At 42.9% G+C, this 26,728-nt stretch overlaps 1 protein-coding gene across 1 annotated transcript in view; it reads right to left on the bottom strand.

Annotated features, from left to right (window-relative positions):
• The window catches only part of sertad2b (SERTA domain containing 2b), a 42,095-nt gene extending 16,784 nt beyond the window's left edge, over positions 1-25,311 (bottom strand). Inside the window, exon 1 of the mRNA XM_079279843.1 lies at positions 25,197-25,311. The gene's annotated coding sequence lies outside the window, so the exon portion shown is untranslated. The remainder of the gene's footprint in view (positions 1-25,196) is intronic.
• Positions 25,312-26,728: the final 1,417 nt, after the last annotated feature.

The raw sequence follows: 26,728 nt of genomic DNA, 5'->3' as shown, positions 1-26,728 counted from the left end.
CAAATCAGGAATTCTGTGTCGAGAGGTCGAGGTGGTGGATGGGTCATAAAACATAGGGCTTTGCACCCAGGAGTAGTACTACCCAAATAGTAGTATTGTTACAGAATACTAACCAAGTACTTTTGTTGCATTTTTGTTTTGTTTCAATTCTGTAGTAATTTTAAGCAAAAGATTATGTTTTTTACTAAACCTACTGTTGCCTAAATCTTTAAAAAAGTAGTTTTGTTATGTTTTTTTTCTTTTTTTCTTTACGGGTTTGAAAGGGTTTATAACTACGACCGTTCGGTCCCGATGAAAATACGTTTCCCTCGTAACGTAATTGAGAGTCAGTTTGGTTGTATGGGAACGTAATTTTGTAGGAGACAGGGTTGACAAAAAAACAGACACATTTTTATAAAATAGGGACATCACTTCATTAAGGTAATTCATTTCCCATTCCATAACTCTAACCATCAGCACTACTAACCCAAGCCGTAGTGTAACATTCTTCTTAAAAAGGTCCTCCAGAGCACTGGATTAAGTGAATGTCCAGTCGTCCAGAAAAGAAATGTTGGCATTTTACATTCCTGGAAACCATTCATACGTTGAATGTCGACACGTTTGCATTCGGTCAAAGGACTTGAACAACGAGCGTCGCGGAAAACAAGTGACTTAGTAGCCGTTATCAAACGACCGACATTGAAAGTTAGTTGGTGGATGGGTCATAAAATACACAGGACTTTCACTCAGTTGACCGCTGTTGGTGTCCTATGTGAAACCAAAAGTAAACGATGTCTTTATGCCTGCTGTCACGCTGTAACGCTTGTTGCATAAGAAAATTTTCCCAGGACATCGTTCTTATTCTATGCTTGAAAGGTTGTTGCGGTTGTTACGTCACGCAGTTAGGTTACATAGTTACCTTGTTAAGTTACGTTGTCACATTACGGTGTTAGATTTTAGTCAAATTTTGTTGCCAAAAATGAATCAATCCTCTTAAACTTAAAGCATTAACCACGTGGCATTGTTCATTTTTGAATGCGTGACACAAGGCCTCAATCTAATGCCAAAAACATTCGCAACTTTCTTCTCGATTTGTTTGGAGACGAGTGTCAAAGAAAATATTCATTCTTTTTATTTTGAGTCACATTTGGAAACTAAATGTGCAAAAGTGAAGTAAGTGCACAGGCGGTGCAATTTCCCCTTTGATGATATATAAATAAATAAAAATTTGAGTGAGTACTATGTACAATATACAAACTTTTGATATTTGGCTTAACATTTTTTTTTTTTGCAAAACCTAGTGGAAACATCCATGAGTGCCGGCAGATTGGGAGAGGGTGTGTGAAGAGGACCAGAGAATATTATAAATACTATTAGACATGGGTGTGGCAACACAGAGGGAGAGGGGGAGACAGGGAGGAAAGGAGGGAGGGGAAGGGCTCCACACGAAAAACACCCATCTGCTTTCTTTCTCATTCTCTTTCCCTCTCTCTTTGTCTCCACCTCCTCCTATTATCTCTCTTTGTCTCTCTACCAGTCTCTTTTTATCAGTCATTGTGTGCCATTCCCCCCTCTACACCCCTCTACGCACACACGGTGGTTTATCCTTGACACTGCATGATATATTCATGATTAGTGCCCCAATGTTGTACAATACAACTTTAATTGATATAAACACAGCAAAGTGGAATCTCTGCATTCATCTGCGCTCCCACAACCATCTTCCTTTATTTTCATTACATTGAGACTTCAATCTTGTTAAGTGCATTGACTCATGTACTTCAAAAGGGGAAGTAGAAGTGACCAAAGTAAGTTGGCTTCCTGCGGTGCTGCCATGTTAGTCGAATATTCTCCCAAAATGTAGTTGTGTTGCCTTGACTCTGTACTTAGTAGTTTCTTGTGATGATGGGGATCTAAGCATTTACACTCATATCAGTGTGACACTCAACAGCTGCTTTACCGAATGTATGTCGTATGGGAGTGATCATGAGGCAAACTGTGGGATCACTAAGTTACTTTGTAGCAGACTTAATAAACTGCCAGTAGTTTAGCTTTGGAAATCATGGTTTATAACACATTTTACGAACCGCACTGGAGTCCATTTGGAGGCGGACCTTATTTGGTCCTCATTGGTGTTTCGATTGACGGCTTTCACACCAGCCCAAACAAACTGTACCAGGGTTAATTTCAGACCAACGGAACAAGTTAGGCCAAGTTCACAATACTTTCCAAGTCGTCAGATTGCTGCACTGTTCGCACTACACAACTTGCTGTCTGGTCATTTTCATTCTACACGACTGACTGGCAACAAGGCGTCATACACAAGGTCTTTTAACCAGGAGGAATCCCTGATGAGTGTGTGTGTCACATTTTGGCACGGAAAACACACTCGAAGTGACGGGTGTGTCCACATATTATAAAATTGTTGTCTTAAGATGATCAGGATTTATCGATAAGTAGCTTGTACATCATGATCTATCATTTATTCCAATTATCTTTGGGATAACAGTTTGAAATTTGAAAAAAAAAAACGGTCAATTAAGTTGTGATCTCAAGTAAGCAGTTTACTTAAAGGACATGAGATATTTCAGCATGAGATAACTGGTCTCAGAAACTTGTCAGCAACCACCGCTGCTTCACAGGCTCATTACGAAATGGATCGTTTGTGACTCCAAACAATGTCGCACTTTCTTTAATTATAGCAGCTAGTTGGACCAGCTACTCAAAATCATTTTATTTTCATTCACTGCCCTTAATAAACCTTTGCATGCAACAGTATATGCTTGGGAAAGTTGTGCGACGGTGTCCGAGTTCATGCTCAGCTGTGGTTGGATAGCGGAGCGTATCTCATCGTTAACCTCACGATTTCACAGCTTCCCCATTTGGCATGCAGTGTCATGAAATCAACACATCTCAGGTTGCTGTGAATGCAGACACAAAGCTCATTGCAGCACATCTACGGCAGTTAGATTTTCTTCCTTTTATACTGTATCCTCAAAGGTCATGGAGATTTTGCTACGTTTTGGTTCCACTGTGTACTGTACCAGAAAAACCCAGAGCCATTTGTACATGTTCCAGCCATAGAAATAGAGTAGGACTAGAACGGACATCCCCATTAAAATCAACGTAGCGGGAAGTCAGAGTGGCGGCCGTATTTGCTGTGTCCATGTTGTAGCAGGCTAACTTCCGTGTAAACTAAACCAAAAATGTAACAACTTAATGCTTCATCCACACACTCTGGTCACAGCGTAGGAAAGCTCACGGCTATTGCCAGATGAGCGCCCTCTTTGTTTGGCTCATTTTCTGTAACCAGTGTAGCATTAAAGCATGGTGGACAGCTGGCTAGGTTGTTAGCTAGCTAGCTTACTTCCGCCATGCTTTAATGCTACCCTAGTTACAGAAAAAAAGCCAAACAGGGGTCTAACGGTCCCTTCGCCTCACTCCCTGCCGCTCCGGAGGACAAGCTACTTAGCTAAGCTAAATAGCCGACCATCCATCTATGGAGCTGCGTCCTCCCTCTTCTTTTACAGCCCCACTGATGTGTGTTGTCACCATACCAACTAACAGCAATTGCTATTTTCTTTGTATGAGTTAAATGTCCCTTCTACGATTCTACTTCTGTGTTTCCAGCCCTATGCTCAGACGGTTGTATCAATCCACACCTGAAAATTTACAATTTTCTTCTGTTGTAATACCATTTGTTAAAAAAAAGGCAGTGCCTAGCCGTTTTAGGAAATTATTTAGCCATTAGAAAAATATTTTTGAGCAATTTAAAAAAATCGTAGTGTTCCTTGGAACCAATCTACTTGGGGCTGAGAGTCAGAGTCAAGGTAGGGAAGTTAGAATTCCACATTGTTGGTTTGGTCTTGGGGTTTTGTCGACAAAAAACAAAACTTAAAAATAACACAACCACTGTAAAAACAAAATCATTATTTTCCTCCTCCAATTGCATAACCTAAAGAATTTAGGGAGATAGGTCTATAAATAGAGACGATAGCTAAGGCACTCCAAACAAAACATTTCATCACTGCAAGAGAGAGAGAGAGCGAGAGCAACAACATCTTTCCTGTAAGTCACCTGACACTCACGGCGTCACAGTCATGAGTAAACACACCTCCCTCCTGCTCTCTCTCTCTCTCCCTCTCTCTCTCTGTGTTGCTGTCTCTCTTTGTGTCCGTTTGGCTGATTTCCTTGTTTCATAACTTCTCTCTATTTACGGACTTTACTGGAATGTTGTTCGACAGACTAATCAGAGTGTAAAATGTCAAAAACAAGCAAGAGGCAATGCATCCAAATCACATTCGATGATTTGTTTTGAAAGCAGCCACCAAAAAAAAAGTTTTAAAGTTGAATACATGATGTTGCAAATCAGTTAAGCCAGTCATGAAGAAAGTATGACCAACTGTGATAACCACCTTTCGACATACAGTAGAACAGGGATTCCCAAAGTGTGGTGCGCGCACCCCTGGGGGTGTGCGAGCTGCCTCTAGGGGGGTGCGCGAGAGGAAAAGTGTAATGGCGGTCTGATGGTGTAATAATATTAAATATTTAAAAAAAATGTAATTTAAAAAGTGGGATTTTTCACAAAATAAAAACATGAATTATAAAAATCCCCTTTGTACGATTTAAAATTAAAAACGTACAATTTAATAAATGCACTTGAGCTCCTTCAGGCAGTCTTGCCACCTGCCGCCAGTCGTACACACTAGCGAGCCTAGCTTGTGCAGCTAACGTCAGCTAACAGCGAACTTCATGCATTCAGCAACATTAATTTAAATATGCTAAACTGGCTGAAATTGGGGAAACTGTCAGGTGGGACATCTGAAGCTATCAGTCGTAAAAGAGGAGAGGGAGGGAGAGAGAGAGAGAGAGAGAGAGAGAGAGAGAGAGAGAGAGAGAGAGAGAGAGAGAGAGAGAGAGAGAGAGAGAGAGAGAGAGAGAGAGAATCGGAGGCGAGGGGAACGGAGAGGTGCGTTGGGGAGAGACCGGGAGCCAGAGTCAGAGGAAGATGAGACGGAGGAGACTGAAAAGGAGGAAGGGATAGCACAGACAAATCGGGAGCACATCGGCCCATCGAGTCAAGGTGAAAAAAGAGGAAACGAGAGTGAGCATCAGACTGGGAAAAAAAGAGGAAATATGATGAAAAGTATCTGTGTCTGGGCTTCACTTGGACTGGCAACGCAGATTCCCCAAAGCCACAGTGCGTGGTGTGCAGTGAGGTTCTGGCTAACAGTCTGAAGCTCTTATTTACGTCGCCACCTGAACACCAAGCATGCCAGTGCAAGTCAAAAGCCCCTTACATTGTTTATATCCAAATTGGAGGAGTTACAAAACAGCCAAAAACAACTGGAGTCTCATTCATGTGTTGGTCTATAAATGACGCACTACGGGCTTCATATCTGGTTACAGAATAGCGAGAAAGGGGCTACCGCACACAATCGCCAAAGACGTGAGCTTGCCAGCTGCCAGAGAGATGGTGGAATGTATGATTGGGGAGAAAGAAGCAAAAAAGTTGTGCATGATCCCGGTGTCCAACAACACTGTGTCGCCGCATCGATGCTTTGTCCGAAGACATCCTGGCTACATTAGTCGCTCATTAATTGTAAATTAAATGTGATAATCTGCCTCTGAGCCTGTGCGTGTGTGCTCGCATCCGTATTGCTCTTTAAAAGTGACGCCTTGTGTCACTGAAAGTTATTGAAACTTTGTTGCAGTGTTTCAGGGCGTTTTCACACCTTCAGTTCGTTTGCTTTGTTCTGATTCAGGGATTAATATGATACAATGTTGCAGTTTGTGTTCACACTGCAACATTTAACAGCGGACTAAATATTGTAACCAAACGCCACGCGCGAGCAAACTGTTCTCTCATTGGTCAGATTTTATTTTTAGGCTCTGTTGCTTTTTTTTTTTTATTAAGGGGGGGGGGGTGCGCGAACCCGGTCGGGATGTAGAAGGGGGTGCACGGCCTAAAAGGTTTGGGAACTGTACTGTTTTCATGGCTTTTGGCTCGAGGCTGTGTGAAACATTTTACTCTTTAATGTGTGTGTGTGTGTGTGTGTGTGTGCGTGTGTGTGTGTGTGTGTGTGTGTGTGTGAACCCATCCACAGCAAACTGGTGAGCGTGACACATTCCAGGAGGACAACTCACCAATAGTCCAGCAGTAGATGGGACACTGATACCTCTGTCCACTGGGGGAAAAAAACTCAACAAAAACACATTGATGGCTGAGAATTCAGTTCCAACCATTTCACTTTTTTTTCCTGCAGTTTGGGTCACAAGTTAGCTGGAGTGGAGGAAGTGGTGGTGGTAATGATACTGGAAGTGACGGTAGTGGTGTCTTTAGCCGTAATGGTGACAGTCATAGCGATGGAAAGAGTAATAGTAGTTGGTGTACTCGTAACATGTGTGTATGTGTGCATTTGTCCCCTCCCGCATACCGTCACTGTCTTGCTTCAAACAAAACATTCTGCACCTTTTTTTTTTTTTTTTGCAAAGTGCACTTCAAGTCAAACTGCGGTGAAAACTCTGTGGAGGGAGATACCGGAGCTGAAAAACAGGAAGGTCATTAATCTTCGAGAGAAAGCGAGCCGACTCACAAGTCACGGCACAAGGAAGCAGCCACAGCGGTTCAGCTTCAGAGACCAGCAGCCAGCGACCACAGTTCATCTGGTTATCCATCTTTCTTTTCTACTTTTTTTTCTTTTACGAAGCCTTCTCTCCCTTCTGCTTTTCTTACTATATTATTTTATCCGGGGTAAAGTCAGAACAATGTGCAAAAAGTAGGAAATTAAATGCAAAAGCAAAGATTGAATTGAAACTTGAATTACCGCCGCACGGTTGCATGCCTCCATGTATGTGTATGAGGTTGTATGGTTGTATGAGGTCGAGTTGCAGCTTATGTCCATGTCCGTCCAAAATTTCATCTCTTCCTCATTTTATCCGATTCGCGAATTGTGTGAAATTGTCATAATTAGGATATGAATTGTTGAGTTATGGCCAGAAACGTGTTTTGCGAGGTCACAGTGACCTTTGACCGCCAAATTCTAATCAGTTCATGAAATATACTCTCGGTGTTCCTCCGCTATATGGCTCACCAGAAAGGGACGGACCGACAGACGGACGGACCAACAACCCCAAAACATAATGGATTGGAAGATCCCTTTCACTTCCCCCAAACAGAAACCACATTGGTCCATAACACACCGGGCCCTGATTTCAATAAGATTTCATATCTGACATCATCTCTTATCGGCGACGTCACCATGTAAGGACGTCCACACTAAAGATGACATTCAAAAAAACTGTTTTAACTCCTTTGGCCTTTCATCCACACAAGGATTGGATACGGTCTTTTCAAAGTAAGCTTTCATCTTCACAGGAAACTCAGTTAGGTTCAGGCAACAACACTACTTGGGTAGCTTTCGGAAAGGATCGTGAAATACTTAGTCAGGTTTAGGAAAAGATCGTCCTTTGGGTTCAAATAACTACGAAAGTACCGTTACTGGAGTACGCAAGTTACGTGACAAAAACATCGAAAGCTCGTTTGTTGGCCCCATCCACCTCGCCCACCGTGTGTGCTTTTGCGATCTTTAGAATTCCTGGTTCATGATTACGTGGATAACATACTAAATTATTTCTGGGACTGACGAGTCAACGATGGTGAAACTGTACGAGGGCGGATAATTGACCTGATATCTTGATCAAGGCACGTCCTTGTATAAAATAGTGCTTACTGTCCCTACATTGGGGACACTGATGGGTTTTGCAACATATGCTGACCAGTTCGTATATATTTTATATATATATATGTTTTTTGGACGATAACTTTGAACACCCTTGTTTATCTTATCGTCAGTAGGGGGATTTGAATATCACACAATCCTAATTATCTGCAAATGTTTTTTCTAATGTTGATGTACTCATCCCAATTGGATACATTTGCATTTTATTATGTGATCTTTTTATGACGGATTTCGTCTCTATGAACTTCTTGATAGCCTTTTCAAATATATTTTCTCTCATCCCATTTCTTCAGGCTTTAGAAGACATTTTTGTCAAGCTCCACCCAATTTTGAATCGCACATTAAAAGAAATTCATCTCGGTGTGGCATCTTTTCTTCACGTGCATTTTGATCTATTTTCAACAAGCTATTTCCGTATGAGAAATGTTTTCATGCTCGCATTAGGGGCCTTTGGTGCCATGATACTACCATTATGATCCCTCGATCTGATTGAGTTATGCCATTCTGCAGTGTGACCTGATTGGTCCATGGGGCTCCACCAACCTAATTAAGAAATGTTCTACTACTGTCTTGTAAAGTAACCCGACGAACGTCTAGGTACCGAAACATTGCCACTAAACATCTCTGAATGCAAGTTTTTTTTTTGTTCTACAATATTGATTGTAATCTGAATACAGTAATCCATGTACGGTAATCTATTACTTCTCCCCCCCCCTGCTGGCGTCCTCCTACGCCAGACTGGCTGAGTCAGCTCCGCTGCTCTATCACGATTCAGCCCGACATTCGTTCAGCCCCCCCCACCTTCACTTTCCTTCACGAGTCTCTTCCTTTACTCTGAGCTGCGTTCAAAACTTCCTCACCGCTCTGCCTTCGCCCTCACGCTCTTGCTCTCTGTTCCATCCGATTGCCGTCGATCCCTCCCTCTGTCTCTTTGCAATGAGGTGTAAACAGCTCTGCCTCGCTTTTCTCCTCTCATTTCTTTCGACCCCCCCCCCACCCCCCCTCCTCCTCCCCCCTCCCTCCCTCCCCCCTGCTGGCTGCCTTCAGGGTAGCAGAAGGGAAGTGAATGGCTTCAGCCCTCCCAGCTGGTCCCATCACCCGGCAACCCAGAGCAAAACAAAGGAACACACACACACACACAGGCACAGGCTACGATGAGGCAGGCAATGCGCACACACAGACGGGTTTGCTGGCAGATGAGTAGATGCATGCTCTTAGACATATGCAGACAGATATGTAGATGATTGCACACGCACACACACACACACACACACACACAGACACGTACCCCCACCTTTGCCCCGCGAAACTCACATCCATAAACATAGCCAGCCAGCCAGCCGTCCCCTGCAGACTCCCACCCATCGCCCCCTTCTCCCCTCCCAGCACCCTCTCTCCAGACACCCAGTCCTTTGTCCACACTCCTCTCACACACACAACAAATAACATATATATATGTACTATATATTTGGGGAAAACGTGTTGGCCCAGAAAAGAAGTGGACACAAAGCGGAGAGTAAGTGCACCGTTTTATGTTCAGGATGCACATACATGTAAGTAAAAACTGAGCACCGAAACAGAGCTTCCATTGTTATTTTAAATATTGTTAACTAGCCTGTAGCAAACCTCAGGAAATATGCATGGTTGTTTGTGCAGCTTAAATAACCTGTGTTATATATCATCAGTGTGTGATGGTCATTTTATGATAAAAGTCCTCTGACTGCTGTAACTATTTATTCCCCCAAGACCTGCTTCTTCTGTCGCGTTTTTCCAAAGTTTTGAAGAACGCTTTTGACAGACCTCAGCTGAAAGTGGGTACGAGGCAACCGACACAGTTATAGTCTGTCAAAATACATTTTCAGAATCCAGGGAAATGACCAGAAATCTCAGTGGTTTAGTTGTTAATTGGTAAATGAGCTGGATTAACACAATAGGCTGCACTGGGGCAAAACGGCAGAGGCCCTATTGTCTACATTGACAACACAGCGAAAATATAAACTGAAATAATAAAGATTTTAAACCAGCATCAGAGGGATAACGTTATAGTAGTTATTATGGTCTATAATGAGCATACAATATCAACAAACAAATCTGCTGTTTTTCATAAACCAGTTGCTACTTAGTGAATCTGGAGCCTTCGGGGGCCCCCAGTGGGCCGAGGGTCCGTGCCGCGTGCACACTTTAGAAGGCCATGAGCGGAATTACGTCGGCCTCACAATAAAGCTCCAGCCTGCAAACTCCAGTGGGATGGAAGAGGTGACAGGAAACAGAAAATGGGGCCGAACTTTCGCTTTGCAATGTAGCACGTCACAGCTGACTGTGATTGACAGGTCGCTGCTGCTACAAGATTCTGTATTTCGTGTTTCCATTTTTACATTTGCAGCTGTAATGTCCAATGCATGAACACACCCAAACGAACACAGAGGTCCTGATGATTTGAGACGGGACAAAAATGGAGCAGCTATTGTGCAAGGAAATAAAATGTGTCTTTGTAAAAATCAGAGGGAAAGCAGTCGGAGCAGGGCAATGACTGGAGGGCAAAAAAATAAATAAGCCAGACTACTAAATATTGAGTTAAATTTTCTCCTTCGGCATGGTGATTGTGAGCCAAACCAAACCTGTTTGAAAACAATGCTTTGCTTCCCTCGTTCAGCTAGAGACTAGAGATGAGAGACGAGATGAGAGAGAAGTGAGATTTTCTTGAAATAACACATGGTGGAAAACCTGAGAATGCTTCTGCCGGCTCTGGGAACACAACAACGAATAGGACGGAAAAATCGAGGAAACGTGATCTGAACTGAAACCAGTCCAGACTCATCTGGTACCATCCTTTCTAAGCACGCCGCTAACAACATCCATCTGCTTCCAGTCCGCACAAGTCCGGTCCGCCTGAGCTCGGGCTTATCCAGAGTGGTCCAGTTTGGTTTGGTTCAAGGCTAAACCGAGACAGTCTGAAACAGTGTGTCCCAGTCTCGTCTACAACCGTCTTACACCAAATCCCTCAGAGGCAGCCCAGTCTGGCTCTGCAAACTGTGCAAGCACCAGACCCAGTAAACACAGAGAAACACAATACAACCACACACACACACACACACACACACACACACACACACACACACGGCCCTTATATGGCAGAGCGATGTGTTTGGTGTCCTCCACATCAATTATTGAGCAGAAAAATCCGCTACAGAACAAGCCAGCCATGAGAACTGGCCTCAGCTACGCACACACACACACACGCGCGCACACACACACACACACACACACACACACACACACACACACACACACACACACACACACACACACACACACACACACACACACACACACACACACACACACACACACACACACACACTCAGTGTATCTAAAACCCTTTTTCCACCAAATTATCAAGTTCATACAGGTTTTTTAAAAACAGGAAAAACTGCTAAAAATAGGCGATACTCTTTTTTCTCATAGCGAATATGTTGCACTGGCCTTTCTTTTTTTTTCTTGGTTTTTCTTGGTTTCGACGCCATGGTCGGCACCGGAAGAAGGGTTAGTAAACAGTGAAAATGTCATGGTGCTTCCTTTTTTTTTGTGATCAAATTTGTATTGCTTTTCAAGATATGCATTAAAAATCAACCATCAACCATGAATGTTGCTTCTTTTTGTTATTATTTTTAGAAGCCTAAAGAGGTAAACTCTCCACCATTTCACCAGAAAAAAACTAAAACAAATTCTGTTTCGAGGTTGTGTGTTTTTTCAATTCCTATCTTGTTAATTGTGACCCCTCCGATTGTTCTTGAGACCTCTCGGGGGACACCGACCCTCAGGGTTGAGGGCCCTTGCAGTGCACAGTCTACCTTTGCCCTCATAAGGGAGCAATGCAACACAAGACAAAGTGAAACCAGTTCCCCACATATCAGAAATCCCGTGCATTACGACCTTTCCAATGGAGCTCTATAGTAACCATGTGCTTGCATGACCTGTTGTGCGCGACATGGAACGGCGCGTGCATTTTGTCGCCCCATAAGCACGCGACTCGCTTCCACGCAAAGCCCAAATTACGGTGCTACCCACACCACTATTCAGCTGGAGACCCAAACAGCAATCTCACCAAATGCTACTCTGTACCATTGACACAGATATCAGCCACTTGAATGGCTGCCAAGCTGACACAGCACTGTGAAACAAAGTATATAATCATTAGGCCGTAATGATACGCCGGCTGCAAGCCAAATATCCCAATATCAGGGCTGGCCTGTTAACACTTCCTCACTCAGTGAAGATTTGCCATGGCTGGACAGCCACTAATGCAAGATACTGTACTGTGGGAATTACTGTACAGGCTAGTGGGAGGCCTGGACATTGAATTTGTGCTCACTTTTACATGCAAGTATACATTTGCAAGCAAGCAATACACTTTCAATATCTCAGTAAACAATTCAGGTAATATCTTAGTAAGAATGAGTAACAACCCGACAGACATAATGCTACGTTGTTAAAAAAGCACATATCATTTAGCTGAAAACATCGCTGCCTCCAAGTGCGGGTTCACACCATAAGAATCGAGGCTCCAGAATCGAACCAATGCGAGGAGCGATTGTCCAACTGGTCGGATTTGCATTCACAAAGGCTAAAACTCAGACAGTCCAGACGCTGGAAATGTCGTTTGATTATTGGTGATAAAGTTGGCTCTTTGTATGACTCGACTGTTGCCTCCAAGAGTATGATGTGCTTTCTTTGCTGTAAAAAGATGTACGGATGAAGCAAAGTTGTTCAATTTGACTCATTTAGTGGCTGGCTAGTTAGCTAGTTAGCTTGCTTGCTAATTCCACCATGCTTTCACGATGTGCTGCCCTACGCTGTGACAAGACTGTGCGAAAGAAGCAAAGTTGTTACATTTGACTCATGTAGTGGCTGGCTAGTTTGCTAGCAACTTGCTGATTCCCCCATGTTTTTGTTACACTGGTTGCAGAAAGTTACCCGAACAGCGGGCTGGTGGCCAGCGGCAGCAGCGGGTGGGTCTGTCACTCCCCACCGCTAGGAGAATACCGGAGCTGCAATTTTGCAATGCATTCAAACTGCTAAAATATCGGCTGATCCTGTAGGCTGCAGTACATTGACCTGTGGAACTACACCGCTTCATACTTCTTTGAAATCTGATAAATTGATCAGATTTATGGTTCAAATTTGACAATGTGAAGCCATCAAGACTCCATGAAGCTTTTTGTATCGTGCTTTTAATGACCAGTACTTGTATATATTTGTTCACCTCCTTTGGGTTAGCGGGTGTGCCATTAAATAGATCCAAAAAAGACAAATCCTCGTACATAAAATGAAACTGAAACTGGTATTCACGCAGCATGATGACTCTAATGTGTAATGTTGAACTGCATTTGTTCGGCGAGTCATTACAGACAGACATGATGTTTGAACAGAATGTCACATTGACGGAGGGGAAGAAGAGTGTGTGTGTGTGTGTGTGTGGGGGGGGAGTATTCCTACAGAGGACATGATGTAACTTGGACTACCATAATACCGGTATTGGAGACGTGAGTCACTGTGCTGAGGGAGGTAACATGATAACATCCAAACAACTCAACATTGCCGCCGTGTGTGGCTTAATTTATGTATGCGGTGCTGGGAGGAAGCAATCTTCTCAACAAGCACCACAAAAAGATTGTGTTCAAATCTGAACATTTAAACACCCACAAACTAGATGTTCAGCGTGTAGTTCTATATGTGTTCAATAGTAAGCTTCATAGATCATTAAAAAAAAAAACTTGAAAAAATTTAATTTAGGGGCCACCATCTCTTCCAGAGCTTTCAACCACCTGGTCTCATGGGCACACAGTATTACATTGTCTGTCTGTCTGTCTGTCTGTCTGTCTGTCTGTCTGTCTGTCTGTCTGTTAAGAGAGCTTCTCTGCAAACGCTGCTCTTCCACATGTGTGTGTGTGTGTGTGTGTGTGTGTGTTCTGCATGTACTATATGTGCCTCAGATCTATACTTAGTCTTGTCTCCTCAGGATGTCTCAGTGCTGCTGCACTTCCACAGTCATTATGTACTACTACATGATACTGTAGGTACCACGTAAAACAACATGTATAATGTAATGAATCATGATTGTATTGTGAGGCCTATAGGAGCTAAAAGGTTCCCTCCAATGACATCATTTTACATTTTAAAGCACCTACAACACTGTTGCTTGTTGGGAAAATATATGCAAATAATACTTTTGATAATTCAAACAGAAAATCCAAAGAAAATGAAAAAGATAGCAATTAAACTGACCAGCTTGGGCTGTAATCAACGTTGTTCCAGGTGTTTTATAATTAAAATCAAGGTCCTCTTACTCGCTTTCTTCAGCGCTTTAAACCGTATCAGTGTAACTTTTAAACCGACACAGACATAACATCCGAATAAACTCCATCTAATGATGAAGCCCATGTGACATGATTGATAGCGAAAGAAAAAGCAAATATGTGGACCTTCAGTTTGACTTTGTGTTCCGAGGTCAAGAATCAACATCCATGCCTAATTTCAAGTATTCTAACTACTGTATGTATTTATGGTAAAATAAAATCAAATATCAAATATCTAAACATGTGAAAATGTCTTGTAGTCCCTTTCATGATGCCTCACTTTAAGCAAAGTTGGATAAGGTGACACACACACACACACACACACACACACATCATCATCACTAGAGAGAAAGAGAAGGAAAGAAGAAAAGGTGCCGCTTTGTGGGTAATGAAAAGGAGGTCAGTGCCTGAAGGGATGGGCTGATGGTGAACACTTTGCTGAAAGTAAAGGCACTGAGAATACAGAGCCGCCACGCGAGCGCACACACACACATTCCCACACACACACACATTCCCACACACATGTTTGCACCTTTGTCCCCCATTAAATAAGCACTGCTGACTGAGGCGCAAATGCTGCTGTGAATCCTTCCGAAATATAAATTGCACACTTCGTTGTCATGACGACCTCTCACACCCATTGCTGACTTATGACTTCATTAGTCGAAAAAAAATGGCAAACACGCATTACACATGGGAGCGAACACACTGCATTTTGATGAAAGAGTTGACACAACTTGTATTTGGTCGATTTTCTCTGTTATGTTCCTGCTGATGTTTTTGGACGGGATGAAGACGTGCACAAGCTTTACAGTTTCTCCAAAGAAAATAAAAGTGAAAACTGAGTGTTTCCTCATGAACAGGGAATGTATAATCCTAGCTTTGCTACCGTAACTAGGAAGTAGGCCTGTCAAGCTTTAGATCGCTTGTCCACGTGTTGAAGGGGCGTGCATGGGAATGTAGTTGAGGAAAATACTCTGCATTTAAATATTTTGGAGACTTTTGTCTTTTTTTGGGCTTTCCAAAACCAAAAACACAAGCGCAAAAATGTAAACTGTTAGTTTTAGCCCCAGTCTTTTGGCACAATATCACGAATGTAGCCATCAAGAAAAACAAACCCTTTCACAAGATTTTGGTTCTAAGGCAAGTAAGCTGGAAACATCTAGGTTTAATCAGCTACCTCCAGCATATAAAATCGACCGTCTATCGGTCTGACTGCAAATTTAACATCTGGGGCCAATGGTTAATATTTCTGGGGTTTCAGCGAATATCCGGCCCAAGACTTCCTCTTATGTTCATATATTTGCAGATATCTGTTCATAGCGATTGATGTGCTGTAAGAGAACGGTAAGCTCGACGGGCGTAGTAACAGTAAGGTTAGCGAATGGTCAATTCCACAACACTGCAATAGCAAGCTTTCCAAGAGCATCTTCAACGACCCCTTTCCATTCATGATACTCAGGCATAAACCTCCGGTTCTGACGAGTGAAACCAATGTGGAAGAGTCTTTAAACGTGCATTCTCTCTACTGACCAACAGGGGGAGACTCCTCCTTTTCGTTGCAAAAAGAAGTCTAATCGTATGGAAGTTTATGAGAAAATGACTACTTCTTTCTTGATTTATTACCTCATGAGTTTATGGTCTCAGTCTCTAGTTTCAAGTCTTCTCCAATACAGCATGATGTTCATTTCGTAAACGATGGTCCATTCAGAGTCAAACAGACCATAAAGCAGGCTGTGCTTTAGGGCGGGCTTACTGTGATTGACAGGTTGCTGCCTCTACCGTATGGTGTACGGTGTACGGTGTCTCTACATCTCTCCTCCACATTCCAAATATGGTAACGGTTCCGTTCATTAGCTCATTAAAAAACAACATGGCGATGGCCGTAATCCAAGATGGTGAAATCGTCAAACTTGAGGCTTCTAATAAGCAGTCCACAAACCAATGGGTGACGTCACGATGATTACGTCCACTTCTTATATACAGCCTATGGTAATAATGCAATTATAAATTACGGGCAACACACATTTTTCCAAGTCAAGAGCAATATGTCTGGGGACTGGAACTGATAGCAGTCAATATTTTTGAAATGCAGAGTGATAGCTGATGGGAGCCACAGTGAGGGTCTGGCATGACATTCAACAAATGGCAGTTAAAGCCCACAACATTCTTCACCTCCGCCTGCTGGCTGATGGACTGGGAAGTCCTCCTGTAAGAAATTTGAGCATAGAACTGTGTGTTTAGTAGCTATAATAAAAGTGTTCAATGATTCATATTTAAGAATTCATAATTAGTCATAATCATAAGTGTTTTGGAAATGCATAATTAAGGTAAGCATAAAGTGTTTTAGGATGAGTAGCTAGATGGAGAATTTGAGACATGAAGCTTTTGCCAAAAGTTGCAAAGTCTTATCTATTATATGGAATGTTTATCATAGAGGGATTAAACCATAACTGACAGTCATTGAATGTGTTAGTAAACTCAGGGACAGAAAGGCAGACAGACGAATACACTCCTGGAAGTTAGCCAATAGGAATTGGGATAGACGGAAGAGGAGGTGTTTCAAACGGATGTGGGTGGTTTAATTTCAAGTCTTTTTCTCTCTCACGTGATGGCTCTCAGAGGACGGACGGGTTTTATACCTGAGGAGCTGAGTTGAGTTTTTTGCAAACGGGGTTTTATTGATTTAATATTTCATGGAAATAGTGTACTTCACTGTAAATACTGTACTTGCATCAGTGGGATTAAATTCCTTTTAATTGTAAACCAGTCTTGGTAGATTTCTTATTGCAGCGTGTCCACTGTGAACAGCAGCCGGACACGTGCTCTGGCCTCCTCGCTGTGGAACAGACTCAAACTTCCACAAGATGGCACCCCAGATGGGACACCCTCACCGGGCTTGCGGCAGCTGGAGGCTGCGTTGGTCAATCAGGCGTCCTGGGCCCAAATCATTGGTTCGCAGAGCCATTTCAGGAAGTCTGTAAGGTAGATCTAGGACACTTAGGGGAAGTCTGATTGACTAGCGCCGCCACGAGCTAGCTGTGCGGTGCCGGTGTGGAACGATCCGCGAGAAGGCCACGTTCTACTCAGGTAAGCTACGATTTACAGTCTGAAGTATAACTAAAGGGACTAGTCCAGTGAATACAGAGGATTCAAGAAATTAAAGACAGACAGCGCTGTAATTATATCATCACATTGGAATCTGAACAGTTATTTGCTGGGCGAACTGGCTTTGCTTATACTGGGAGACTCCTTGGCTCAGAGTAAGCATTGCCGGGTCTTGTAGATCAGTGATTCTTAACCATAGGGCCGCGGCCCATGATTGGGCCGCGAGCGCCACCTAGAGGGCCGCGAAAAACTTTCAGTTTTGCACCTGTGGACCGCGAGGGCCGCGGGACCGCATAGGTTATCAATTGAAGACACCAGAGATATTACTGTTATCCATGAGACACTCAGTTACAATATAGCTTCCCACCACCTGGTGGCGGTAATGCGTCAGTCAGTTGTTTAACAAGCTGCAATAAGCAGAAGAAGACACTCAGCTAGCCGCTAGCGAAAGTTATGGATAAGTTATTAAAAAGAAAAAATGAAGACGACAGTGGTGCCATACCCCCCAAAAGTCTAAATGTGTGTGCAAGTACAACCCTGACTTTCTTAAGTACAGCTTTGTGAACGGAGGCAACGAGGCAGAGCCGAGGGCTCAGTGTGTGGAATGTGAGCTAATGCTATCAAACGAAGCACTGAAGCCTTCAAAAATAAAGCGACACCAAGCGACGAAACATCCAACGCTCGTGGGAAAGCCTGTTGGGCTTCTTGTTGTGTATGCAGGTTTACATACACATGATAATAAATGTCTTTGTGATCATCACATTGTATCATCTCATTTATTTAACAAGGGTTTTGCCTGTTCAACACCGGCATCCTCGATCCCCTCCCCTTCCGTTCCTACGGCTTGTTTGCGCAAATACGTCACAAAACATGTCCGTGTTTGGTATCCCAGCATGCCCAAAATCCTCATCTTTGCAAAGAAATCATCGATTTTCTTTCATTTCTTATGGTTTCTCCACAAAAGGAGCCCACACACACACTGTCCAAAGTCGCCATAACCGCTGCAAGTCGTATCTTGCAGCATTTCGACGGAAAAAGACACATTACAGACCCGACAATGTGCTAGCGGATGTTACCATGGAGCTACTGCCTTCAGAAAACGCTAGTACTTATAGTACAAACTTATCCTCCTCTTCCATACACCGTCAACCAACGTTTGCGTAACTGAGCTATTCTCATTCTCGTTCGTGCGCTCGGTCGCAGCCATTAAGCACAGCAAGTCCGCTACTCACACACGACGTCGTCGACCATATATACATCGTTTTTGCAATTTGCAAAGGCTAAAAATAAAAGGAAAATAATATAATATCAAAATATAAAGGGAGAAACACCTTTAGTGTGTCAGAATATCATGTGGTTACCATGTGTCCATTTGGGTCTCCAAATGTCCTTTTAGAGCTCCGCCTGGATCTCTTCATGGAAGAAACACTGTAGAATGGTCATACTTTGTCCAATCTTCTTCAAATTTGAGGCAGTTGTTCACTGATAGTGTAGTTGCAGCCCTACACTGTCCTTTACCTGTACAGATACAGCCACCGGCAGTTATTTATACTGAAAGATACTTTTTTATTTTATGCGGACAAAAATCTTAAATTTTTACTGACTCCAAAGGCCCACTGCTCTGTTTCTGTATGACCTACAGGTTGTCTGACACTTTTGATGCATATAGTCAGAGTGGGCCCCGGGACACTTTGTACTTGAAAAGTTGGGCCCCGAGGTCAAAAAGGTTAAGAACCCCTGCTGTAGATAACGTGTTTAAAAGCAGTTTTTGTAGCTTGGCGAACTGAAATATCGTGGCTTTGAGGGGCTTAGGGGTGCAATCCTTTGTGGGCTTTGTCCACGAATTTTGGGTCTCGCTGCTAAAACTGTTTAGGAAAGCTAATGCTAGCGGGAGTTAGCTTCTGTGACTGCGGGACACAAGGGGTGATACATCGGTCTTGGAACACTCTCGTGTGCGTTTGGCTGTGCATTAAAATAAGAGATCGTGTGGATGATTCGAAGTAAGTAGAATAATGAGCTTTTGGTGGAACTAGACGGACTGGGGGAGTGTTTGTGTAACTGCTGGAAGTGAAAAACTTGCGTCGCATTCATGGTGAGCTTGGGTCTGGAGAAGCTAATAGCCTGTTAAACCAGAGGATTTAAGGTTAAATAAAACCGGACAATAAGTCCAATAATACGTGTGACTAGTCTGTGTTTTAGCAGCGTGGAAAGACGTTTAAATGATGAATAACATTGCATGATCTGTAGCCGCTGTGTGGGGAGCTAACGTTAGCTACGTGTAGCTCCGGACTTATTGTACTGTATGGAAAATAAAAGTGCGTATAAAGAAAATAACCGGTGGATTGTGAGAGGAGACAAAGGGCGTATGAGTGAAATTAAAGTGTGGGATTTTGGTGAAACGTGTGTGAAGATCGTTTGTTAAAAGTTCCGCTTCGTCGTTAGCATAGCTGCTGGCAAAGGCTAAAGGTCAACAGGAAGTTTGGTTGTGTAGAAAAACTAAAAACGCCAGAAAGCAACTCCGCCACCTAGCGGCCAGGAGGAGTAACCGCTAGATAATAACAAACCTAGTGTTTCGAATCTGTAATTACATTAGTACTAAAACAGTCTGACATCTGGTGGCTTAGAGAGGCAATCACAGCATAGTTTTATAATATTACAAGAGGTTCGCCACCCAGTGGATTAATAGATAAATTACAAGAATATCGTTTTTTAGATATACACTTCTAATATTCATTGTCTTTGAGTTTATGATCTTTAAGACTACATTCTGACTTTAGTTTTAATTAAGCATTTTAACTTTAGTTGTTGACTTTGGTTTTAATTCTGATGAAGCGTTTACATTTCCATTGTAATTGCAGTTCAACAGTTTGACTTGCATTGGTAATTCTGATTGAATATAGGTGTTGATTAATTTTGAATTTAATTTTGAATTTGATTATGATTCCGATTTAGATATTGAGTTTGATTTAAGAGTTCTAACTTCAATTTTGGTTCAAGATTTCTTAACCTATCCAGTATTGACAAATTTTGGTACATTGACTATTTTACACAGTTCCGAAGAATCAATTTTGACACGGACAGCGCTAAAATAGTTGAGAGATCGTTGACCTCTCACACACTACAGATGTATGCTAACATTTACTGCTGAACTTTGGGCAGTTTTGTGTTTGTTTTAGTCAAGGTGCGTGGTCTAGTGGATCCAGATCTGGGAAGTGGAGCAGTGGATCCCAGTTTTGGAGTCAACGACCGCACACAATACAGCACAGAGGGTGAGTTGACTTTGGTTCATGAGATGACAAGCGTGTACATTTAATACACACATTTGAATACTCCTAGGCTGCATAATGTTTACATTAAAGAGGCAGAGAAGGGAAGTAGGAGAACTGGTAAGAAAACTAAAATGTGAAGTAAGGGAAGTAGGAGAAATGGTCTGAAGACTAAAATGTGAAATAAGAGAAGTAGAACGCATCAGAAAAGATTTGCAACAGCAGATAGAGGAAAGACGAACAGAAAGTAAAGAAGACGAGGATATAAAGAGAATGCAGTGGCGGCTGCTGAAACTTCAAGTAGCAGAGGTCGACAGAGAATTAAACAGAAAATTTCAGGCCAAGAAACAGATGATAGCAGCAGAAGCCCAGCAGCAACAAACTCCAGCAGTACCAGCCCCCACTTACAGCATAAGTATGAAGAACCAAAAGAGGTGCCGATAGCCCAAAGGGAGCTTTTGATGACCAAGTGTACATAGATGTCATAAGGGTGCCAAGGGGGGTGTCTAATGAATTTCAAGCCAGAAATCAAATAGCAGCAGATTTAGAATCAGTTTTCTCTCAAAGGGTAACGATTAATAAAAATGTTGATTGGATCAACTACATTTACTATAACCAACAGCGTTTTGTAAACTTCACCAGGGACGCCATATCAGGGCTGCATGCACAGCTGGCGAAGACTAGTTTAATGACCTTGCAGAACAGAATGGCATTAGATATGATTTTAGCAGAGAAAGGTGGCGTTTGCCAGATGTTTGGGTCTGCTTGCTGTACTTTCATTCCAAACAGCACAGCTCCTGATGGGTCGGTGCCCAGGGCTCTGGAGGGACTGACAGCACTCAGCCAAGAGCGAGCGGAGAACTTCTACAGAGGGTTATTGCTTCAACGATTGGCAAGACGCAAATACAGGGCAACCAGTTATGTGTCGAGGATGAGGAAGAATTGGAGCTTCTGATGGCCACAGTCTAGATGAGACCACCAGCGGTGCCATAGCGGAACTTCACAAGCAGTTCCTGACCATCCTCTCGGAGATCCTGAAGGACCTAAAACACATCCGGTGAGATATTGGAAATTTGGGATTGTAGCCGGATTGTTTTGGATGAGTATTTTGTGATTTATTTTGTTTAATTGGGTTATAATGGGATTTTAGGGTGTAAGGATTAAGAAATGTAATTTTGTCAAGTGTAAAAGAACAGTCAAGGCTTCTCAGTATGTGTTCTCTAGCCTACAGACATGGAAGCCATGGAAGCCATGGAAGACATGGAAGGCAGAGGACTTCAACGGATTCGACTGGTTTTTGGGTTAGCGAGGCAAGCGTAGGGAGAAACAGACCGGATAGGAATACTTGAAATAATATCTGTATGCATGAATTGTTGTTTGCCACTGTTTAGATAGTTAGGGAACCTCTCCCTGGATTGAGTAGGGGGGGAGGTCTCCAGGAACATTTGGGTAGCTAACCCACAGTGGACTGGGAAGTCCTCCTGTAAGAAATTTGAGCATAGAACTGTGTGTTTAGCAGCTCCAATAAAAGTGTTCAATGATTCATATTTAAGAATTCATAATTAGTCATAATCATAAGTGTTTTGGAAATGCATAATTAAGGTAAGCATAAAGTGTTTTAGGATTAGTAGCTAGATGGAGAATTTGAGACATGAAGCTTTTGCCAAAAGTTGCAAAGTCTTATCTATTATATGGAATGTTTATCATAGAGGGATTAAACCATAACTGACAGTCATTGAATGTGTTAGTAAACTCAGGGACAGAAAGGCAGACAGGCGAATACACTCCTGAAGTTAGCCAATAGGAATTGGGATAGACGGAAGAGGAGGTGTTTCGAACGGATGTGGGTGGTTTAATTTCAAGTCTTTTTCTCTCTCGCGTGATGGCTCTCAGAGGACGGACGGGTTTCATACCTGAGGAGCTGAGTTGAGTTTTTTGCAAACGGGGTTTTATTGATTTAATATTTCATGGAAATAGTGTACTTCACTGTAAATACTGTGCTTGCATCAGTGGGATTAAATTCCTTTTAATTGTAAACCAGTCTTGGTAGATTTCTTATTGCAGCGTGTCCACTGTGAACAGCAGCCGGACACGTGCTCTGGCCTCCTCGCTGTGGAACAGACTCAAACTTCCACACTCACCATATACACGACAAATTTAAAAGGATTATTCTGAACTTAGACTGTTCAGGCCGGAGTGAAGCATTCTTCTTTACCCAGAGGGTCCACATTAACAAGCTTAATACAGCATTTACACACAGATAACCTGAGTGGAGGGTCAGGGGCTCGAGTTCACAGATAACCCTGATTATACCTGTTCACTGCTGCTAGTGCAGGGGAGAGGGATTATTGTGTGGTGATGATGATGATGATGATGCTATCACCACCACCGCTCTCCCACTATCTATTTATAGTTCACAGAGCTGACTCTCTCTCCGTCTCTCTTTCAGTCTCTGTCAGATTCTCCATACTGGATGCAAAATGCATTTTTAGGAGAAGGTGAGAAAAGACAGAACCGACTTCTTCCCACCGGTTTACGGCCGCCTCCTGCCACCACATAGGTGCACCCTGTGAGACCTTTTTGTTGAGATTTCAACCTGCAGTCACAGCTCATTTGTAGTGGGCGGGTTATTCGAGCTCCGGAGGATTGAGTTTCTACTGGGAGTTTATAAAATGTGGACATGGCATCAAGTTTACTCTGTTCATAAAGTGAGTTTAAAAAGATGCACTGTAGGGACCTGACCTTAGCTCGGGGTCCTGAATGTATCAGCCTTCTGTGTCCAGACATGAGACTGTGAACGCTGGACGGCGGATGATTCTGTCTGCCAGCTTCGTAGTCCCAGGCTGGGAACTCAGACGAACCACGGCACCTTAATCTGGATTAGCTGCTAAATTGGAAGCCCGGTTGCTTTTGTGTAATCCCGGGGACAAAATTGCGGTACTCCCGTGGCCATTTGATGGCAGCCGATTCATCCACGCCAGTCCAACACAGGCCAGACAGGCTGACTGACTGACACAGTACCCATACAGAGAGTATACATGTTATATGCTGTAGAAATATCTGTAAAAAGGTACAGACAGTCCTGTAGGTACTACAATAAGAGCAGACAAAGTGACCATATACTCCTTAAAGTCATCATGAATGCAGAAGTATTCAGAGGTACTTGAGGAATAGTACCAACAACACAATATAAAAATACTCCACTACAAGTAAAAACATGCACATAATTTAGCTGGAAAATGGCTCCAGTTACTGATAGGTTATTATATATGAGGTTATGAATATTGCTAATAATGATGCACTGAGGCGCGTGCAGCATTTTACTGTAGCAGCTGGTCTCGAGGTGGAGCTGGATTTCCGTAGGCAAGAAGCAAATACAACGTTCTGCTCCACAAACATTGAATTTCATTTTTGCGACTTTTCTTTAATCTTAATTAAGTGCCATAAAAAGGGAAATACTTACATCAAAGTACCGTGAAAATATTGTACTGCAGTAGGCGACAGTACTGTGCTAATTGTGTACTTTCCACCATTTGGCGAGAAAAATGTACACCAAGTGAATCTCCATGGCAACATTATAGACTTGATGGGATGATACCAGCAACAACAAACAAAAGTAATAAAATAGAAATATAGAGATATGGGCCTCGTCCTCAAGAATGACGACACTATTAAACCACAGTTGAAACTTTGTGACAGCATTACAATATGCTGATGTGTTTACTTTCTGGGTGCACGTGCAAAAGCTAACACAAATAAATAAAAAATAATAGCCTAATAATAATCATAACAATTTGAAATAAATTCATCCTACAATCCTTTTTTTCCCTTTCAGTTTCAACTTGACACACACACACACACACACACACACACACACACACACACACACACACACACACACACACAACCTCAGCCTTCTTACACTCACTGTGGATCAGGCCCAAGTAGGGAATGCTGTACTGCACTGGAGCAGCAGATCAGTCAGTGGTGGTTGTGTGTGCGTGCGAGTGTGTGTGCGCACGTGCGTGCGTGTGTGTGCGTGTAGGAGCTGAATGACAACTTGGTTATATAACGCAGGCAGCAGCACAACAAACGGCAAAATGCGCGCTGCTTTCCTCTGAGCGACGAGTACACATTGGTGTTCATCCAAACCCTGACAGGTTATATTTTCACATCAATCTGGCAAGTTATCGATCTTATGGGCAAATATGTTAATCTTTACAACCCCGCGAAATTCGGCGTGCAAATAATGTACCGAACATAAGACATTTTCATGTAGTTTAAACTTTTAGAATGGATTCACCCGGCTCGTTACGAGCAGTCCCACTGTATCACCAGAGGAGGAATGTCGGTGAAAGGGGCACAATTTCCAAAATGTAATATTTCATGATAATAAGTAATATTCGGTGAGTCACGTGTATGCCGATTTAAAGAGCAGCTTCGATTGAATATGTTGACAATATCTGACGCATTGTTCTGTCGCGTACTTGCTTGAAGCAATAAGAAACATCCAATAACAACCATTTTTCCAGCGCAGTTTGGCGGTACACTGACGCGTAACGGGAATTACACGTTTTTATACGAGGAACTACTTTCTTAAAATGTTTCAGGCGCTTAAATATTAAGGAGGCATGTACAAGTTCACGCACAGAGAGAGAGGTACGGGGTAACGTAACTTGCAGTCACAAACCAAAGAGCCCCAGACACCAACACCAGAGTTCAAGATGCAGTTTGGAGACACTCACCCTCTATGGCAGATACGTCCAGCACGGTGCTAAAGTAGAAAAATAGATTTGAAAGAAATTGCCGGGCGAGATGTTTTGTGACGGCAGGAAGCTCACTGACAGGTCGAGGTGTCTGTTTTCTATTTTTTACCTAAAAACAACAACTGATGGACCACGCAGAGGCTCCGTCCAACGCCTCCAATGTCACAGATCGCGGCCAATGCGAAGTCATGTCAGAACAGCCCGTCTGGTGTTGCGTTTACGGACCGTGAGGCAGATAGTAAATGCAATCACGCTCCTCCGTCCGTAGGCGGTCACTGCCTCACAAACGTTCGGCTCACTGTAGAGGCTGTTACAACCGGCATTTTGACAATTCTAAACAAAGCACATCAAACTAACGATACGTATAGCATAATATGTAGACATACACATATAGGTTACCCCTGGTGTGTAGATTGTTTATTTTTCCTTCCCCGTGGGGATGTATATTTTACACGCGTGTAAAATATCCGTTTATTCACGCAGTACGCGAACGCGGCAGCAGGAGGTGTGTGACAGACATGTCGTACGGTGACTCAGAGGTGAGTCAGAGCGTCGTGTCCCCGCCCACACCGCGGTGGCGGCCAATGACGCGCGTGCGGAAAGCGGGTACAGCGGCGAACAGTCACGCAGCTCTCCACAGCTGTGCGCGGTTTAAAGGGACGCCAACTCCCGGTCCTGTACGGAAATCATCCCGCATTAACCATTTATAGGCAGGTGGGCGTGTGTGTTACTGTATATACATCCGTGACAGAGATATGAACACATGTCCAATTATTCATTTCTATACATTTTTGTATAGTGTATAAATTCACAGTTCAATACCACAAACGCATCATTACTATAAGGCCACGTGCTATGGTGGTACTGCAGGAGGTAATATAATGTTGTGATATAAGGTCATCATAAATTCACTGTACACAAGCTTGTATGCTTATGATTTTTTTCCTCAGCTCCTTACTCAACAGCAGACACACACACGCCCACACACACACGCACACACACGCGCACACACACGAACAGGCTACAGGACAGTATTTGCTTGGGATAGTAGAGTTCGGGTAACCCTTGGTTTGCATTGACCTCTACTGACAGTAACAGGGAACTGCAACACAAACTCCTGCAAATTGGCTCTGAGGATTAAAAACACATTTTACGTCACTTAATCCAATGGTTTGCAACAAAAAACACAACTTCATATGAATACTTTTGGATTACTTCAATATCAAACATTACAAATATTGCACTGGACGCAGCCACAAAAAGCTAATATTCTTCTTTTCTTTTCTCCTTCAAACATCTAAAAACATAAAATGGATTTTGTGTACTATAGAGGTTAAATCCAGACGGACGGTGGCAGGAGGAGAAGGAAGGAGTAGAGGACGGGAGGATCGGCCTCCCCCAGATCCATGTAGGCCTACAGAGCTACAAGTTCAGTCCACTACAAGGAGGTCTGTGCAACATTTCATCATCTTGGCCTGAAGAGTTCAGTGTGTTCATCACAGTAAACATCT

Source organism: Melanostigma gelatinosum (genome assembly GCF_949748355.1).
Source record: "Melanostigma gelatinosum genome assembly, chromosome: 12".
NCBI classification, from domain to species: domain Eukaryota; kingdom Metazoa; phylum Chordata; class Actinopteri; order Perciformes; family Zoarcidae; genus Melanostigma; species Melanostigma gelatinosum.
This window is presented reverse-complemented; position numbering and strand designations above follow the sequence as displayed.